Source organism: Equus caballus, chromosome 3, assembly GCF_041296265.1.
Source record: "Equus caballus isolate H_3958 breed thoroughbred chromosome 3, TB-T2T, whole genome shotgun sequence".
Lineage (NCBI taxonomy): Eukaryota > Metazoa > Chordata > Mammalia > Perissodactyla > Equidae > Equus > Equus caballus.
In genome coordinates this window covers 5515415-5532438 of record NC_091686.1, presented here as the reverse complement: position 1 = coordinate 5532438, position 17024 = coordinate 5515415, and the positions used below count along the sequence as shown (strand labels likewise).

The 17024-nt window shown below is 41.1% G+C and overlaps 1 long non-coding RNA gene across 2 annotated transcripts in view; it reads left to right on the top strand.

Moving 5' to 3' along the window:
- The first annotated feature begins 211 nt into the window (after positions 1 to 211).
- Positions 212 to 17024, top strand: part of LOC106782953 (uncharacterized) — a 49214-nt gene continuing 32401 nt past the window's right edge. The window contains exon 1 of one of the 2 annotated variants that reach the window (XR_011437676.1): positions 212 to 341. This is a non-coding gene — a long non-coding RNA (uncharacterized lncRNA). The remainder of the gene's footprint in view (positions 342 to 17024) is intronic. The other variant, XR_011437677.1, reaches the window with a different exon arrangement.

The following is a 17024-nucleotide window of genomic DNA, read 5'->3' as shown; positions in this document are numbered from 1 at the left end:
TCAGAATCCTTAAGGAATTACAATAACAGTGATTCATTCATAATTCACAATTTCCATTATCTTCTTTCTACATCTAGTGTGGGGGGTAAAATTTATGGCTTCATTTACATTGTGTTCTATGAATAATAGAAGAAATACAGTAAAGACCCATGGAAATGTTCTTGCTGCTGACGCTGTTTGGAACACATCTGCATCACAATAGCCTTCTCGCCTTCCACAGTGCAGGATCCGCCGAGCTTGCAGCTGCGAGGGGAGCATTTCAAAGGGGCCATTCTCATTATACAGAGCCTTCTCTTTCTTTGAACTTCAAAGCAGAATGAGGAGACCTTAAATGATATGGGGTAGGTATGTGATGAAATTGTTACTTCAGGTATAAATATCCTCAATTATGTGTTTATGGGGAAACAGTCATTCAGTGGAGCAAATATGTTTGCTCAGAATGATATCTGACTGGCAGCCAGGAACAAATTTAATCTTAAGATTTCTTTGAGCTGTTGGGGCCTTAAGGATAATCTAAACCAAAGCCCTCCTTTTGCAAAAGGGGAAATCAAGGCATAGAGACATAAAATGACTTATTCAAGGTCACATAATGGAGGGAGGGTCAGAAACACAAATTCCTTGCTCCTGGTCCAGTGCTCTTTCCAGGATATCACGTTACCTTTGTTTTAAACACAAAGCACCTGGCTTTGTGACACAGCAATGAAGCTAGGAGTAATCCTCTTGGCGAGGGATTTTCAAACATGGAGCGAAGACATTTTCAAGGATTTCTCCCTTAAATAATAATCTCTCTCAATTGAAAATCTTCCTGACAAACATTTTGAGATTTGAAGAAAGAAATTTGTCATACTTCTGCGATTAAGTAAATCTCATTTTTCTTCTCCCAAGGAATGACAATAAAGCTGACGAAAACCTTACGACATTCAGATTTCTTCCCCCGGTGTCTAGTGGTTGCGTAGAGCAATACTTTCTCACTATTCCATCCACAAAAGAACAAAAACTAGCCTATATTTAAAGAGTGGTCTGTCCTTTGAATCAGGAGCTTTCCAACGACCATATGGAGCATGACCCAGCCAAGCCAAACCCCCTCCACATGGTAGGGGTTCAAGGCATTTTCGTGAAAACTTAAATTAAAAAATGTGCTTTTACTTGTAGATTTTGTTGGCTACAAAGAGTCATTTCTAAAACCTGTTATGTTCATCACTCCCTTCCCTGTGCCATGCTTCCTACTTCCCCATCCCTGGTCTTTTCCTATTTTGTTTTTGAAGAGAACACAAATCATGGAAAATCATTATATAGAAAGGCCTTGGGAGGGATGTCTTGTTTCTTACAGGAGACTCACAAAGCGTGCTCTGTCTCTAATTTTATTAAAGTAATTCAGATATCATGTTAGGAGGGAGGCCTTTTGTAGCTGGAAAGGGCAACTGATATTAGTAGGCAAAACACATACAAATTCAACAGCGCGGTGATTCACAGACGCATATTCTCTGTGATCCAACATGTCTAATACATTTAGTCATGCACAATAAAAACCAAACAAAAGAATCAACTATCGGCCTTTCACTGCCCGCTTCCCACCCCAAGTTTTAAGGAATTCCTCCAGTTATGCACAAAACAAAATCATGGTCCCCCCACCCCAAGTCAGAAGGAAAACTCAAAGCGCATCTACTCTAGACAAGGAAGGAAAAAAAGAGCAGATCGCTTTATTTACCTTCCTGTGCTAAGTGCTTGCATTGCCCTAAAGGAAGTGTAATTTGGCAGCAAGGTGATCTCACTCTATAGAGAATTCTAGTAGGTACCGACAGAGTGTGACCAATAGCAGCAAACTTGGATTTCTATGGAACTTTGTAAACTAGCCAAGATCCAATCTTATTGCCCATTTCAAAAGTCCACCCGCTAAACTAAATTCAACCTGATTAAGACACTCCTTCAATTCCAGGGTAAATCAGTGTCTGCTTTTTACATACTAGGCTGTCATTCACTCTGTTACAAGATCTGCTTACTAAGTGTAGGATGAAGACCAGGTTTTTGATTTTGACTTGTATGACTCCCGAGGAGTCTAAGAACCTGCTGGTCTACTGGATCCCTCTCCTTCCCATAAACTATGCTTTTTCCCCACCCACCACAATGGGATGGGGATGGGCAATTAAATCTATACAGACGTGCAAACCTTGTTTCTGGACCCTGCTTCTCTTCAATCTGGTTATAGAAACTCAAGTTTTGTCTGTTTAATTCTACTCTGACTATTCTTTTCTGAAAGAGACATGCATGTAAAATAAAGCTATTAACTTTATTTTACAGACAGCAGAGAGAGAGAGAGAGAGAGAGAGAGTTTCTACTTTGTGGGTGCACAAAGCAATCTGCGTTTTTCTCTGGGTGATTGCCTTTTTATTCCACTTTATTTTAGTTATGTATTATTTATTTTGGTTGACGTAGTTAAGAGCAAGCAAGAGCAAACTTGTAGTTAGTGCCTGAGAAATCCATGCAAGGTTGGCAATTTGGTGGCTTAAGGGTAGACATAAAATGTCCAGACAGAAGTCCCGGCAATCAGGCTGTTTAGGTCAGTAGTTTCCAACTGGGGGCGATTTGGCCCCCAGGGGACATTTGGCAATGTCTGGAGACACTTTCGATAGTCACAACTGGGGAAGACTTGCCAGCTGCGTCTAGCAGGTAGAAACCAGGGATGCTGCCGCCCCACCTGCCGTGCGCAGGACAGACCCCACAGCAAAGAATCACCCCGCCCCAAATGTCAATAGCGCAGTGGTTGAGAAACCCTGCTCTCGATCAAGTCTCACCCAGAATATTGTGTCTGGTTTCAAGGCCAATTCTTTAGTAAAAATCCTGCCACTCTGGAGCTTGTCTCAGGTGTGTGGCTGGAAGGTGGGGGGACTTGATATTATCAAACACGATGAGGCGGAGGGGACCAAGGCTGTTTGGGCCAGAAAAAAAGAGGCTCAGAAGACACGGAAGTTGGTTCTATTACTTCAGAGGCTGAATTGAAAGCCACAGGGAGAGAGATTTTGGCGTCACATGAGAAAGTCATTTCAAACAATCAAAGTTACCAGGAGTAGAATAAGCTCCCTTGTGAAATAATGGGTATCCTGTTAGTGGGTAAGTTGAAGCAGACCCACGAGTACTGTTTCCTTAGAATGGAAGCTCCCTGAGAGCAGCCAGGTGCTCATCTTCCGCACCACTGTTTCCCCAGGGACTCGCACAGAGTCAAGATAGAGTAGATACTGAATAAGTGATTATTGAATGAACAATTATTACTCATCGAAGGTATTTATCAAAGACATTGTAGACGACATTCAAGGATAGAAAGACTTTCATTTTTCTTTTTCGTTTGGCCTCATATTTCTAGCTGACTCTTAGGAAATATGTTATCTGAATTTTAAGATAATAGTAAGCAGAACTGAGAACCAGCAGAACTCGATAGAATAATTTTAAGCTATATTGGGGAATTCATTTTCAGAGACTATGAATCCATATGTAACCACGCATTGACATGAAAGTTGTGTCCCACTTTCAACAACTCCAACATAGTAGATAACCTAGAGGATATATATTTTTAACTTTTTATTGAAGTATTACATACAAACAGAGAAGTGTACATGAGATAAGTCTACAGTTTGTTGAACTTATTTTTCTTTTTAGGTATGCTTTTTTTTTGATGAGGAAGATTTGCCTTGAGCTAACATCTGCTGCCAATCTTCTTTTTTTTTTTTTCGCCAAAGCACCAGTACATAGTGGTGTATCCTGGTGGTAAGTCCTTCTAGTTCTTCTGTATGGGATGCTGCCACAGCATGGCTTGATGAGCGGTGAATAGGTCAGCACTCAGGATCCGAACCAGCGAACCCTGGGCAGCCAAGGTGGAAGCACAAACTTAACCACTACGCCACGAGGCGGAACCCTGTTGAACTTATTTATTTATTTAATTTTACTTTTTCTAGCTTTATTGAGTTATGATTGACCTATATCATTGTGTAATTTTAAGATGTACAAAGTGATGATTTGATACACGTATACATTGCAAAATGATTACCACAATAAGGTTAGTTAGCACATTCATCGCCTCACACGATTACAATTTCTTTTGGTGATGATAACAGTTAAGATCTACTTTCTTAGAAGCTCTCAAGTATGTAATATTGTTAACTACAATCACCACGCTGAATATTAGATTCCATAACTTGTTCATCTTATAACTGGAAGTTTATACCCTTTGACCATACAGTTTGTTGAACTTTTAGAAGCTGAACATCCCCATGACTCTACTACCTAGAGGGAGAGCCTGAACATTTCTAGCACCCCAAACCCCTATTTGTGTTCCCTGCGGTCACCATCCCCCGAAGGGAAGCCACTCTTATGACTTCTAACAGCATTGAATAGTTTTACCTAATTTTATGCTTTATATCAACGAATGAGTGTGTGTACTCTTCTGTTTCTGTCTTCCTTCACTCAACTCTATGCTTGTGAGATGCATCCAAATTCTTATGTGTGGTCGTAGATTGTTTACTCTCATTAAAGAAAAGTATTCTATTGTGTGACTGTACTATAAGTTATTTATCTTTTTAGTCCTTGGTGGGCATTTGAGTAATTTCCAGTTTGGGACTATTATGAGGAGTGTCGCTATGAACATTCTAGAACGTGCTTGTATCCTTTATGTATTGCGGTGTACAAAACCACAACAACAAACCAACAATGGTGTATCATTTGTTATGATTCTGTGGATTGGCTTGGCAGTTCCTCTGCAGATTCTTTCTGGGCTCATCATGCACTATATTCAGCTGCAATGGAAGGTTCGAGATGGCCTCACTCACATTTGCAGTTGGTGCTGGCTGTCAGCTGAGGCGTCTTGCATCTTCTCCACATGGGCATAGCAGTCTCAGAGCAGTGTTCCAAGGGGGTGAAAGCAAAAGCTACAAGACATCTTGAGGTCTAGGCTCTGGAACTTGCACACTGTCATGTCTGCCACATGGCCAGCCCAAATTTAAGAGGCTGGGAAATAGACTCCACCTTTGAATGGGAGGGGCTGCTAAAAATTGTGGCCATGCTGTTAAATCTATCACCATATCTTTTGGTGACTATTTTACACATTTCTGTTGTGGCTGGGTCACAGGTTGGGAGATGTTGTCACACAGTTTTCCAAAGTGGTTGCCCAGTTTCTACTCCCACTAGCACATATGAGAGTTTGGGTTTCTCCACATCTTTGCCAACGCTCAGTGTTTTGGAAGCCATTTTGTTTTATAAAGATTCTTTTCTAATTGAATCAACGCGAAGCTACTTCCAAACAGTCAGCTCCCTCATTACAAATTTAAACCTCATTTTCAAAATGTATTTTATACGCAACTAAAAGTTAAAAAAACCTTGCCCAAACCCTGCATCCTCTTCCAGATAAATCAAAGCACCTCTGTATGTCTCAGCTGTATTCTCCTGTCCCAACAATGGGCATCATTGTCTCTTCAGTCCCTGCGAAGATCCTCGACACCTTTGGCCAATCTTTTAGCCTATGTCTAATCTATGAACCATCCAAAAGTTTCTATTTTATAAAAATAAATTTAAAAAAAAGAAAGAAAAAGGAGTTTTCAGACTAAAGCACTTGCAGTCCACCCCGCAGTCTGCGTGTAACCAGGCATGAATATCGGTTCCCTAACTCTGATACGTGAGAAATGTAAATGTATTTTTCCATAATCAAACTTAATTTGCCTATCGAGCTTCCATTCTGAAAGGGATGGTAGGGATGGGACAGAATCTCAATCAATTCAGGGTCTATTCCACTCAGCCCTGCACATTTCTCCTGGGGCTGTATCTAATGTCTGGGGTCCCTACTCATGTTACAGCTTTGTAGGGCAGGGGTATCAAGTCCTGGACCCTCAAATCTCACTGCTGGCATTTGCTAACACAGTCCCATCTGGTCTGGGTCATTGATCCAGGCTGCTGGGTTGTCCTTCACTTCTGAAAGCCCAGCTTTTCTGGCTTTGATCTCTGTCAGCTATTTCTGCATCCCGTTTGGGATCAGGGGAAACAGCTGATTGCTCTCCTGTTCCGCTCTGAGGCCAAGGGCAACTTGCTGGGTTTGTCTAAGGCCCTTCATCTGGTGTACACTTCATTTATTCCCACCTGGCTTTGGTTGCAGGCAATCCCACTTGAGACCCCTTTTTGTGAATCAAAGAGATTGGCCACGTGGCAGACACTTGTGGCAACAAGTAGAGATGCTTCTCCTCTACTTGTTGACTGCCTCTCTCGTCATCTGTCTTTCCTTGAAGCTATTGGACTCAGTCTGGGAAGTCAGGGACGGACGGGGTGAGTTTGGGGGACCGTACTGTATCCTTTCTTGCATCCTGAGTTCCAAACGCATTGAGAAGGGTACGCAGATGGAGAACACATTCATGCATTTATTCAAATAAGGACTTCTTGAGCACCTACTATGCTCCCAAGAAAGCTGGTATCTAAGAATGGGACTTAGGTCTGAGTCACAATGAGCTTACATACTGTGACTGTTAGTTTTATGTATCAACTTAGCTGGGCTTTAGTACACAGTTATTCAGTCAAACGCTAATCGAGGTGTTGCTGTGAGGATGTTTAGCAGGTGTGACTAACATCTACAATGAGTGGACTTTATGTAAAGGAGATTATCTTGGATAATCTGGGACCTTGATCTAATCAGTGGAAAGGCTTTAAGACCAAAACTGGGGTTTCCTTGAAGAAGCAGCAATTAAGACTCCAACATCAGCTCCTGTTCGAGAGTTTCCAGCGTGCCCAGACAGCCTGCTCTATGAATTCTGGACTTGCCTAGCCAGCTCCCACAAACGTGTAAGCCAATGCCCTATAATAAATCTCTGTCTGGTGGAAGCCTGATTGGTACTCACACTTCCACGCTGGTCACAGGCAGCTGTGGTCCTTAGAGCAAAGAGGAAAGATGCTTCCAGTAGACAACCAGCATACAGAAAGGAAAGAGAGAGGAAGAGTGAGAACCACGCGTTTCCAATTTCTTCTCCCTGCTGTCCCTCATCTAGGGCTGGGTGACAGAGGGCCAGAGAGGAGCCAAGAGGGTTAAACCAAGGAGATCCCTCCGCATAGAGGAAAACATTGCAAATCTTCTTTTATTCCCTCAAACACTTGATGAAAAGCAATGATCAGGAACTGTGAGAGAAAATGTAATTTTATGTACTCAAATGATAAAAAGTTCAAATCTTAGATCTGCCATCTCTGATGAAATTATTGCCTTTGATCAAAATGCTCATTGAAAGAACTCAAATTTCAGTCTTCCTCCTTCCCTCTATAGCATTTTACTGAGAATGTTACCCACTATATTACAATCCAATAAGATGCCAATTGTAATCCAGACTTTCAAACAATTATCTCACTAAGCCCAAGACATCATACTACAAATACTTGTGCAATGTATTTTAATTCAGAATCAGTCCAGTTTTTGTATGTCTGCTGACCATAGGGAACTTCAGATTACAGAGTCTAGACTCACTTTCATATCCTTTCCTCCTCAGGTCTACATTATTTCTGTGCATTGCACATCAGCATGGTGATTTTAAAGGGGCTCCGGAGAAAGGCAGATCTAGTTTTAAATCCCTGTGATGCCTTCTATAGGTTGTGTGTCCTTGGGTCAATCTCTCTGAGGTTTTGTTTCTACACCTGTGAAATGTGGATGATAACTGTACTTTGCTTCGAGGGAGATCGTGAGGAGTGAGTGAAATAATATATGTGAGGTGCTTAGTGGGGCATCTGAGTAAGATGTCATTCGGAGTCCGTGCATTTTACTTTCAATTCCTACTAAACAACACTAAAATGATACTAAAAAGAAGTCTTTTGTTTTGTTTTGAATAAATGAATGGGAGCAGGAACAGCAGCAACAAATTTTTGGAAACCTTTACCAGATAAATAGAATGTAAGTGACTCAGCCCGCTTGAAAAAATGGAATCCCAAGCCTGCAGTGTGGGAAGGCAAAAATCAACCTGATTTAAATCACAGCCCCTAAGGCTTGGAATCAGGAACACAGACGGGGTGAAGCAGGGCATCCGAATTCAGGAGGAGCAGTTGAAAGTTTGTTTAAGAACATTTTGAGCTTCAAATCCCCTCCCCCACGGCATACAGCTGGACAACTGCCCCTCCTCCATCCCAACAAAAGACCAGAAGTGTATTCTTTGGAGAGGCTAAAACAGAGGGTCTCTGGATTGGGGGATCCCAGTCATACCTGAAGGTGGGGTTACCCCGCTGAAAACAGAGTTTAAGCGAATGAATGCATTCTGGCTGCTAAGACCCCCAACTCTCCCTTTAGTCAGCTTCTGGTAGCGACATTCAGGCCTTTTTCCTTCCTAGGAGATGGAAAGAGTCTTTTCTGGGGAATCTGATCCGGTTTTGGATGTTTTGCAAAGAAACATCCCAGCCAGATTGCCTGATGAAGTTCACAGTCAATATGTCGCACTCAGAGCTTCTAATCTTTTTTTCCTTCTCCACACTCTTAATTCAGCAGACAACTGAACTACCAGACTAAGAGAAAGCTTAAACATTGAAAGATAGAAATAGAAATGAGCAGAAAACATTGTGGTAAAAAATGGAGACCATGCAGGGAAAAGAAATTAGGAAAAAAACTCTATTATTATTGTATTCATAAATCAAGAACAGGATGCTTTAAAAAGAGAACATTTGGGAAACAAAATAGAACTCTCAATAACTACAAATGAGAGTAGAAATGAGAAATTCAGGGGCCAGCCCCATGGCCTAGTGATTAAGTTTGGTGTGGTCTGCTTCAGTGGCATGGGTTTGGTTCCCAGCTACGGACCCACACCACTCATCAGTGGCCATGCTATGGTGGCAGCCCACATACAAAATAGAGGAAGATTGGCACAGATGTTAACTCAGGGCAAATCTTCCTCAGGGGGGAAAAAAAGAAAGAAATGAGAAATTCAGGAGAAGGGTCTGAAGATTAAGCTGAGGAAAAGATAAAGCCAAGAAAATCTCCTAGAAAGTAGAGAAAAAAGATGAATTGGTAGAAAGTAAGAAGATTGAGAGAACCAGTCCATGAAGTCCAATATCTGAACAATGGGAGTTCCAGAAAGAGAACATGGAGGGAGAAATAATTGAAGAACATTTCTCAGAAGTGAGGGGTGAATCCCCAGATAGGGAGAGCTGGGCTGAGTTATCAGCCCAGTGGATGGAAATAGATCTACACCAGACCCATATTATCTCAGAATACTGGGGACAAAAAAGAGAGAAAAACTAGTCAGACACAAAAGGCCAGCATCAGAATGGTTTCAAACTTCTCAACAACCATACCAGATGCTGGAAGACAAAGGAGAAATACCTTCAGATTTGAAAAAAGTTTATTCCCACTTGGAATTCTATACAAAGGTCAAACTATCAATCAAGTATGAGAGAGAAAAAAGATGCTTTTTCGGTAAGCAACGTTTAAACAATTTTTATCTCCCACGTATCCTTTCTCAGGGAGCTACTGAAGGATGTGCTCTACGCAAAAGAGAGAATAAACCAATAAGGAAATTCAGGATTCAGCATTCAGGAAAGAGGAGATACAACACAAGAGAGAGGCAAAGGGAATCCAGAGGAAGATGCTGACAAGAGATCTCAGATAGTAACCATGCGTCAGGTCTGGAGGGCAACCATTTCAGGTTGGAGTGTATCAGAGGCCTCCAGGAAAGGTCTCTCAAAGAAGAGGAAGTTGACAGAATATCTGATCACCTAAATAGTTTGAAAAGAGATTTAGAAAAAAGAGAGTTCGGAGTTGAATTAGTGTTAAGTTCACAAAAAACAAAACAAAGCGAACAGAAGACAATTATCTTTAAGGAAACTAAAATTTGTACAGGAAAGAAAAACAATCATTCGTTTGCTCATGACTCCTCTGTGAACAGCGTTTACAGAGTCGTGATGTCAACACTGAATATTGATCTAGCAAAATTACAAAAAAATTATAATGGGAAGTTGGGAGAACGGAAAGTTGTACTGGAAAGTGTGTGGTGAGGAGTAGGGGAATGAATACAAATTCAGTCGTCATTATCCATACAACGAGGTCAATACACAATGTCTAAAACTAAAAAATAAAGACGTGATAATAAATATGTTGTTCAGAGATGTGAAGGTAAATATCCAAACAATCTCTTCAGAGAGTTGAAAGTGATGATCTCTGGGAAGACAGAAGTGAGGGGAAGGGTAGAGAGTCGCTGAGTTTTGCATGAACTTGTGTAACTCTTTGACTCTTTAAATATGAACATTTATATCTTTGATAAACATAAAATTACAAAAAGTCTCAGCAGAGTGCCTGTTGTGTCATGAGTCCTCAATAATTCACTCTTATCAGTTTTATTGTCCCTAGTTTTCTCAATCCTGGGCAGATGTCAAAGGAAGCAAGGAAAACCCTTCTTGATGCAGAACAATTCAATCTCTGTGTTGGCTCTAGTCAGTTTTCTTCATGATCATCTAATTGTTGAATTTCGAGGAAGACGTGGAACCCTACGATACCTCAGGAAGTAAAAGGAAAGAAGCAAAACCATATTCATTGATTGCCAACTTTGTGTTCGGGATGGCGCACTTATATGAGGTGCCTGATTTCATTTACCCTTAAGATCACTCTACGCTATAAGTATTATCATCTCCATTTGATAGTTGAGGACACTCGGCCTCAGAAAGCTTAAGTAAAATTGGCCCTTGTCATCCAGTAAGAAAGGAGTGGATTTGGGATTTGAGCCCAGCTTTGGGGCATAAGTCCGTGCTCCTGCCTTGTCATCCCCATTCACAGAATTAAAAAATATATAGACGAAGCCTTGGATGACAGTGTCATAACAGATTAATGAAAGAAGTCCGGATGTTTGGAGGACAGGTGGAACTGGCAAGGTCCAGCCACTTGTGTTCTTTTGTCAGAAATGGACCCCTGGGCTAGCTCCTGGGCACTGACCCAGAGGCTGCCCTTCTTCTCTTGTGGTTTTCAGGGCCCGGTCTTGCCAACTCTAGACCCACAGAACGAGTCTGCTGTTTGTTTAATCTTTTAGATTCCTCCTGACAGAACAACTTGTTCTCCTGCCCGCTCTGTAAAGTAGGTGAAGCCTGAATGTAAACAGAGCCTTTCTTTTTTCCTGTTCAAAATGGAGAGATGCAGTTGAAGCCAGCATCTTAAGTTAAAGGGTAGCAGGGGGCTAATTAAACCACTGGAGCGTGCAGCGGTGAAGTGAGACCCTATAAACAAGGGTGCCACATTGTGATTCTTCTGGCTTCACCCAAGTCCAAGTGGTCAGAGCGGGTAAGACTGGAATTTGGGACTACCGGTGACCTCAGGCTTCCCTGGCGTTGCAGAGGGATCGGTGCTTATCGTAGAAAATGCGGAATATACAGAAAAGTACTGTGTCAGTCAGAGTCCATGTGGGAAAGAGATGGCACAATCACAAAGGCCAAGAGGGTGTGTTTACTGCCTGGACTTTCTACAAAGGTGTGGGTAGGACTAAGGGAACCCAGCAAAGAATGGTGAAGTGCCTCAGGCCAGCAATAGTGAGGAGCTGTTACAGCGCCTAAGCCTGAAGGGGTTTCGGAAGGCTGAGTTCACCAGATCCTAAAGAGAGTCACAGGTATAGGAGAGAACTGAGACTATAGGCCGGGGGATAGAATCCCTTCCAACCTGGGAATAAATACCCCCATGTCTCTCTCCTCCCACGCTCTGATCACCTGCTTGTATCTTCCCTTGGTTGAACCCAACTAGAAACCACAGGGCAAGGGAATGTGTTAACACAGTGGCTAAAAGTCAGCCTCCCAGGACACAGAGCAGGGTGGAAGTGGGTGGAGAGTGGGTTTGGCGGGGGCAGAAAGAAACAATCCAATACAGGTATGAAAAATACAACAGAAGTCACTCGTGGTCCCAGCTTGTTTAACTTTTGTGCCTGCCCTCTTCTCTGTGTCTTGGCCATTGCTTTGGCTCTCCTCCTCTCTTTGTGTGTCTTTGCCACACTGTAGATCCAGTGCTCCAAATGGTGCCAACTCTTCTCAAGGAGACGAGCACTCAGAACAAGTATATTTTTATTGTGAAGACATCTGCACCTTCTTCCCAGCCAAAAATAACATATGGAAACGTTTCCCACATTTTCACCAGGGGGCACTCACTCCTTTCCCATGGACGCCTAGAAATGTTTTTTTGGAACTATTTACTGGCCAAAATAGAATCCTTTTTGTAGCCACGGTGAATACTGGAATCAGCTCTGTCCTGAAGTAATTTCTGGCCAAACAGTGTTTCTGTTTAAAATAATATGACTGGACTCAGGGTATGCATTCTTGGTAAATGTTTAGGATCCAACTAGCATGTTCCATTTGGAAAATGCTTTGAGTCTAAACGCTGCCTTTCTCTTCTCCATTGAAATGAACAAAACCAAGGAGACATTGAGACGATAATCTACGCGTTTAGTTTGTAGGTATGCTTTTCAGAGCCGAAAGCCCAACAAATCAAAGCAGGAAAGCAAATCCTCTCTTTGGGGACTGCCTTGTAACCCATCCCCACGATTCATCCTGAAGGATAAATGGAGGCTTCCTGGGGGAAACATGCTTTCTCAAGTATAAATTCTCCTGAAAGGAAAGGCATTTGTTTGGTATCGTATCAATCCTATTTAGCTATTAGGCATGACAGTGACACACTCTTTGTCAAAGAAATCATGCAGACGGTTGAGTAATAAAACAATGTATGAGGAGTGGGTGGGAGGCTTCAGACACATATTTATAAGATTCCCTTAAAAGTGTGGATTGTGTTTGAGACTTTACAAAAATAGAGATCTCTGATTCCTTTTACATAAGCATTATAACTATAGGGAAATATAAAGATATATTAAAATATACAGAATGGACAATGATGGGAAAAATTGGCTCCTGTTACCCTATTGCAGTCTTGTTATAGAGACTACTTGGTCTATCATTAAGTTGACCAATCAAAGGGAGAAGTTACCATTGGTTTGTTCTGATGAAAAAGCTTATCCTTAAGTCTGGAGACTGTATGGTGTAATGAATAAGAACAAAAGTTTTGGCATACAATCAATCTGGACTTGAATCTTGGCTCTACCATTTCTTATCTCTGTAACCTTGGGAAAGTTATGTAGCCCCTTGAGCCTTAGTTTTCTGATGTATAAAATGGGGGATATTATGCTATCTACTTAATCAGGTTGACATCAAGATTAAGAGTACAACACAGGTAAAGTATCTGGCACATTAAAACACTCAATACTTAGTGGGTATTGTTGCTATTTTTATAATAAAACAATCACATCAAAAATTTAGAGAGACTACATTATAAAGAAATCATCACATGGGTTGAAATAATTCATTGCTGAGCTTTCTTCCCCCAATTAACTTTAGTAGCTAGCTATGGTAGCGCTAATTAGTTATTTAAAAAACAACAGCTGTTTGAGTGGATTTACTGTCATAAAACATAGGATCCTAGAGCTGGGAGGACTAACAGATACATCTCGTCCAAACTTCTTTTAAGAGAAAGGAAATTCTTTAAAAATCTTTAAAGAAAAGCTGATGAGCCTGCAAAGCCACAAATTCAAAGTATAGATAAATAACGTAGTTCCTACTGATTGAAAAATTGTAATTTCTACATTACCTCTTTCCTTACAAATCAATGAGCAATTTCTTTTTGGTTTTTGTATTCCAGCAGACCCGTAAATTTACTTTCACTGCTTTCTGTAGAATTTTGAGACATGCTAGAGAATCTCTTATTTCAGGTTTTCATGGAAAATTGAAAATGAAATTTGATTAAAGAATTCTTTCATGATGTGAAGGACAAAGTTATCTTGTAGAAAATAAGCTAGGAAGATCAAAGTAGTGAAGGCCATCAATTGTGGCAGGTTGTTCTGCTTAAATAGTGTGTATTCATTTGAACATACTCTTGGCCTATAGCATGTATTGAGAAGAATGAGTTTTTTTGGGGTTGCTCAGTTGACGGTCCTGCTTTTGGGAGCCTCTGTATGGGGCGGGCGAGAGTACAACTAACCCAGATGGTCCCATCTTAATAGATCTGAATTCGAGTCTAGCTTATTATTTGTACTAGTAAAACCCAAAAGAGAAGAGTAGACTGGTCTAAGGCTGGTTTTGTTCTCTCAATATGAGCTACTATGTCCAAAGTTTCATATATTCTAGTCCTGTTTGATCTTCCAATTTGGCCATTTTTGCCATGATACAGAAAATATGTTAACTCTTCCCATGTAGCATTACATATGCTGAATAATGGACAGAGTTGAGATTCCAGCATGATCTCTCAACTCAATCCAGGGAATTTGCCCAGTTGAAGATAATTTCTCTCTCTTCCGAGAATTCATAGTTTTACACTTATTCTGCTCTCATGATATTTTTAGTTTTTTACTTACAGGATTGTAATTTCTTAATAAACATTGTTTTAAAAAGTAATAATAATAAAACATGAATATATTCGTGTCCCAAAATCTTAAAAAATATGGATCTAAAGGGGAAAACAGAGAGTGTCTCCCAATTCCATGACTCTTCTTACAGGTAACTACTCTTACAGTAAAGAGACATATCCTTCATGCCTTTTTCTATGCATTTATGTTAAGGATTGCTAACCCAGCTGTCTGTTGGGGCCTGGCAGATAATATCAATGAGTGAGGGCAGCTGGATATAAGACAGTGGGGCAGAGTGGAGAGTGTGGAGAGCTGGAGATGCGTGGGCAGCAGCTACTTAGCTGCTCCTGCCAGCTATTGCCATGTGGAAGGACAGGTCCAGTGTGGCAAAAACTTCCTATTTTCAAGAGAAGACTGAAATGCAGATTTTGAAGTAAAACTTCCCGATTTTTAAATCCTGACGACTATTTCAAATATTTTATAGTCACCATTCAAGGTAAACAAAACCTATCTGCAGGCTTGGTGTGGCTAATGACGGCTGATTTGTGCCCTTTGATTTATATCCTCCCTCATTATTTACATATTGCCTGTACTATTTGCATTTTCTTTCAAGGCTAATTTTTGTTTTAAAAGGCAAGCCACTTTCCTTCCGTATTTTGTATCCGTTCCATAGGACCCCACTAGACAAAAATACACCTCGTTCCAAACTGCGGTTTCCATCTACACAGTGTCCCCAAGATCATCTCCCCATCAAAACTGAAACTTACGAAGAAAGCAAAACAAAACCTAAGCCAAAGCAATAGGAACCAGAAATAAAATGATAAGAATGAACAACAGGAAAGAAGTCAACCTTAAAAAAAAAATAAGTGTAATTGAGGACTTGGTTAAAAATAGCCCCCCAAAGATGTCGCTAACAGTGGTCAATGTAGGCACATCCATACAGTTGTATTGCTTTGATGCTTTCCCCAACCCATGCCCCATCTGATCTATTTGATTGGCTGACAGCAGGATCCCTCGCTTGTTACTCGATTGGCCAGAGGTTGGACAGGGTTGGGAAGGCACATTCCATCCTTACGTTCTGATCTCTGAGATAAGTCCTCTAAATGGAAACTGAGTTGCCCACAGGAAATTGAAAAGTTGGAAAGCAAAGGAAGTTGATTTAATGGTCCTTTTGGAGATCACTTCATTTTGATATTCACAGGGCAAAGGAAAGCAAAGAACAGAGAGGAATCTGTAATTAGCTTTGAATTTCATCCAGTACATTCAGGAATGATCTTATTTCTAATAACTTAAGCCTGGAAATGGATCTACAGAGAAAAGCCTTTCTTAGATGGGTAAGTATGCTGTGACCTCCCCTTGATGCCCTCTGTAGGGTGCGTGCTTGGGCAGCATGCATCACAGTGGACTTGAGGGCCTGAGGAGCGGGGCAGGCAGGAAGATATTTAGCCCGAGAATACTTTGACAACCTCTAACTTGTCTTCCTTACTGCACTCTTGCTCCATCCTATGGATTGGCGTGATCCTCTTTGCTGAAAATCTATCACGTCACTTCCCTGTGTAAAATTCTTCAATGGTTTGCTTGCCATCAGATGAAAGTTTACACTTTAACCTAGGCTCTCAACCGAACCTAGGAGACACTGCACTTTTGGGCTCTTACTTGCCTCTCCAGTGTCCACTCTGGGCCTTCCTTCTCTCTGTTTGCAGGCTAACTTAGTCTTATCCTTCAGATCTCCGTTTAAATTGCATTTTCCCTGGGAAGTCATCCCTGCCGCTGTAGAACAGCACTGTCCAATAGAAAATAACACGAGCCACATTTAAAACACATTAGAATATATACTTAATAATAGAAATAAATATAAAAACAAATAAAATATATTTTACATGTAATATGAAAAAATATAAAAATACTCTAGATATTTTGGGATAAATCTTTGAAATTTGGTGCATTTTTTTCACATGCAGCGCATCTCAATTAAGCCTGGCCACATTTCAGGTCTCAATAGCCACATGTGGCGAGGGACTCCCGTATTGGACAGCACAGCTGTAGAATAAGTTGACTGCCTTTCTGTGGGGCTTGTCTCTTAGCTCCTGTGCTGTGCTCCAGCCACAGAACTTCTGTCTGTCCTTTAGGTCGATCATGTTCTTTCTAACCTCTGGACTCAGCATAGGTTATTTCCTCTGCCTGAAACGTCTTCCCCACTCCTCCTGTATCTGGCTAGCTCCCGTGTAATTTTCAGGTCTCAGCTTCCTCCAGAAAACCTTCCATGACTTTCCAAATCCACGTTAGTGTCTTTCCTATATGTTCTCATGTGTTTCTTAAGAAGCATCATAGCGTGGCCCCTGCTGTATTACCAGCACCCGTTTGCCAGTTTGTTGTTCCCTCTGGATTGTGCGCTGTATGTGTCGGTATCTCTGACTAACCAATCCAATGCCTAATACATACCAGATGCTCGATAAAGCATTACTTTCTGATTTTCAGATATCCAAACCAAACTTTTATACTCATTTTTTGGTGGCTGAGTTAACATATGGAATCAAACGTCTCAAATTTTTCAAAGTTACAAACTCAAAATCTCGTTGATTTATTTTGTCAATAGTATTGTACCAACATCAGTTTTCTGGTTTTGACAACCTACTATGGCCATACAAAAATATAATCAGTGGGGGAAACTGG